Genomic DNA, 3,558 nt, shown 5'->3' with positions numbered 1-3,558 from the left:
CCATATATGAGCCATTCTTTTTTAAGTCGGACGGATTTCGTAACAAAAATTATGTCATGTCTCCGATTCGCTTCAAATTATTTTTGTGGGTTCTATACATGAAAAAAACTAACACGTGTTCGAGGAAATTTTTTTCTTATTTTTTTCTTCGGAGATATGATCTGTCAAAGTTTGAAATTTTTCGTGATTCTGATTAATAATGTACTTCGTCAAATCGTTATATCTCGTGTTCTGCTGATTGTACAGACTTCACCTTAACGCCATTTTAAAGCCAAGAAACGGGCTTATTATTTCTATATATAAGATGGACAAGCTTAGCTATTAACAGTTGAACTTTTTTAAGTTGATTTGCATAGTGAAGACCAGTAAATTAGGGATTTAAAATTATACCATCGTAATCCTTGCTTACTTATCTATAAAAAAAAAACGTGATTAAAAAAAACTATTTTTAAAATATTTTTCTTCGTGACGAGATGGTTTATTTTGTGAGAATCAACAATTATTTGTATTTTTTTCGAAAACCTATGATAAGATATATTTGGTAAGGTGTTAAACATCGGGTTCTTGCAAAAAGGTCAATTTTATTGCGGATTCCGATAGAATACCTATCCAGATATAATATTTGTATTTAATAATAATTTTTGAGCTATAGGCCGTATGTTAAATAAAACATTAAATGTTTTTCTGTTTTATTTACTTTTTTATTTTTATTTTGGTCGATATTTCGCCTTCAGTCTGAAGGCATCTTCAGAACTAAAAAAAGACTGAAGGCGAAATATCGACCAAAATAAAAATAAAAAAGTAAATAAAACAGAAAAACATTTAATGTTTTATTTAACATACGGCCTATAGCTCAAAAATAATTATTAAATTATACTCAACGGCCAATAAGCAACACAATCATAATATTTGTATGGCAAGATTTTTCTTTAAGCCGACAGACCGCTAGAAATGGGCTTGACAATTGCAGGTGTAGTGGTAAGCAGTGCGCGCTTCCACTCCACAGCACCTGGGTTCAAGCCCTGGTCAAAGCAATTTTGCAAAAAAAATATAGAAAAAAGGTTTTTTCTTAACTGCGGTCGCTCCTCGGCAGGCAATGGCAAACCTCCGAGTGTATTTCTGCCATGAAAAACTGCTTCTCATAAAAATACAATCGCTGTTCGGAGTCGGCGTAAAACTGTAGGTCCCTGGTCTTTTTGTGACAAAATCTAGGCGCACGCCACAAATCGGAGGAGAAGCTCGGCCAAACACTAACATATGTGTAAGCGCCAATCTATTATTATTATTATTATTAATTGCAGGACTAAGATTATGAAAACGCAGATTTTATTGCGGATTTCGGCAGAACATCGCTTCGTTAACAATATTTGTTCCACAACTTTTTCAATTCATATAGATATTCTGGCGAAATCCACAATAAAGTCTAAATTTTTGAACTGTGGTTTTAATATAGCCACGCCCATTTCTGGAATATTCTTTGATTGAAAAAGTTGTGGAACAAATGTTGTTAACGAAGCGATATTCTGCCTACAACTGCAACGCCCTTTTTAGNGTAAATCTTTTATCTTTGGTTTTAATATTGCCACGCCCATTTCTAGAATATTTCTTGATTGAAAAAGTTGTGGAACAAATGTTGTTAACGAAGCGATATTCTGCCGAAATCCGCAATAAAACCTGCGTTTTGCAAACTTTAGTCCTACAATTACCACGCCCATTTTTAAGGGTTTGTCGCCTTAAAGAAAAATCTTGCCATACAAGGATAGGTATTCTATCGGAATCTGCAATAAAATTTTAATTCTTGCAAAAACTCGATGTGTAACACCTTACTAAATATATCTCAACATAAGTTTTGGAATTCAAATTACAAAAAATTTTTGATTCTCACAAAATAACGTCATGACGAAAAATATTTTAAAAATAGTTCTTAAAAAAACCCCCATTTTTTTAACCACGTTTTTATAGAGAAATAAACAAAGATTACGATGGTATAATTATAAATCCCTAATTTACTGGTCTTCACTATGCAAATCAGCTTAAAAAGTTCAACTGTTAATAGCTAAGTTAGCTTTAGGACAATCTTGACCATAGAAGTATTAAGCCCGTTTCTTTAGCTTTAAAACGACTTTAAGATGAAGCCTCTACCATGGGCCCAGATACAACGATTTGAAGGAGTACATGATTAGTCAGAATCAGAGAAAAGAAGAAAAAAATAAGAAATAAAATTATAGTTAAAAAACTAAAAACACGCTTTTATTACAACAAGAACTAAAAAGTATAAAATAATTCATATATATAGCGACTCCGTTTAAGAAGAATAGGAAGTTCCCTAACTTGATTTAATTTAACTTTTTTAAATCAGCTAAAAATATGATTAAAGTGATTGGCCCATAGTCATAGACAAAATAAACTCCACTGTAAAGTTAATCGCAGCTTTTTGACGTAATTTTCAATGGGATATCTGTATAAAAAACTGCAACAAACTTTACTGTGGAGTTTATTTTGTCTATGACTACGGGCCAATCACTTTAATCATATTTTTAGCTGATTTAAAAAAGTTAAATTAAATCAAGTTAGGGAACTTCCTATTCTTCTTAAACGGAATCGCTATATATAACAATTATTTTATACTTTTTAGTTCTTGTTGTAATAAAAGCGTGTTTTTAGTTTTTTAACTATAATTTTATTTTAAATATTTTTGTATACTATTTTTTGAAATTTTTAGCAGGGTGCTGAGAATGATCAAAGTACGATCTTTCTGCAACTAATCGCGGTCAAAACCTCATAACTTTCAATTTATAGTGATTTATAAAGTTCCACGGCGCATAAAAGCGTTTACGATCTCTTACGAGCATACTAATGATCGTTAAGATCACAAACGATATTTACATACGCATATTCATAAAACAATAGAATACAAACTACTTTGCGTGAAAAAGGCTTAGTAAGGCACTACCTGAATCTGTATTTGCGCGTGCATGCGAAGCAGGCGAAAATGTTTTCGCTCACGACCGTTTTCTTAAGTATTTACAGCGGTAAAATACAATCGCAAAACGAGCTAATATGAGAAGGTCGTACTATTAATCGTTCGCGGCCAAAATTTTCCGCGACCTGCTTTTTAGCTACATTTTTTACCTAACGTGCTAGATTTGACCTTAACAAACAAAATTTTCAATATATTTCAATTTAAATAGGTAATACACATATTCTGAATATAAACCAAATCGGAGCACAGATGCTGATTTTTTTTAATTATATAGACTCACGCGCCACATAACTGCCAAAATTTTTTGTGTAGTTATTTCTTTTCATGTAAGCAATATGCATTCTAAATGTGAACTTAATCGGATCATAAATACGGGTTTTACAAATATCTCGACTACTGCGCCACCTATCATCAAATTTTTTTGTGGATTTATTTCTTTTCATACAGGTAATATATGTTCTAATTATGAACCACAGCAGACTATAAATACGGGTTTTACAAATATCTCGAACTTAATCGGATTTTCAACACGGTTTTTCCAAATATCTCGTCTGCTGCGCCACCTGTCGGCCAAC

General features: G+C 32.1%; 1 long non-coding RNA gene across 1 annotated transcript; it reads right to left on the bottom strand.

The window, feature by feature from the left end:
- Window positions 1–714: 714 nt before the first annotated feature.
- Window positions 715–3,188, bottom strand: LOC108359171 (uncharacterized). Its single transcript, XR_001846887.1, has 2 exons — window positions 3,158–3,188; window positions 715–764 (listed from the first exon to the last, which is right to left on the bottom strand). It is a non-coding gene; the product is annotated as an uncharacterized LOC108359171 (long non-coding RNA).
- Between the last annotated feature and the right edge of the window lie 370 nt (window positions 3,189–3,558).

This window comes from Rhagoletis zephyria, unplaced genomic scaffold (genome assembly GCF_001687245.7).
Source record: "Rhagoletis zephyria isolate East Lansing unplaced genomic scaffold, Rhagoletis_zephyria_1.1 Rzeph_scaffold_00351, whole genome shotgun sequence".
Lineage (NCBI taxonomy): Eukaryota > Metazoa > Arthropoda > Insecta > Diptera > Tephritidae > Rhagoletis > Rhagoletis zephyria.
Note: the sequence above shows the minus strand (reverse complement) of the source record. Positions and strands in the feature narration are given on the sequence as shown.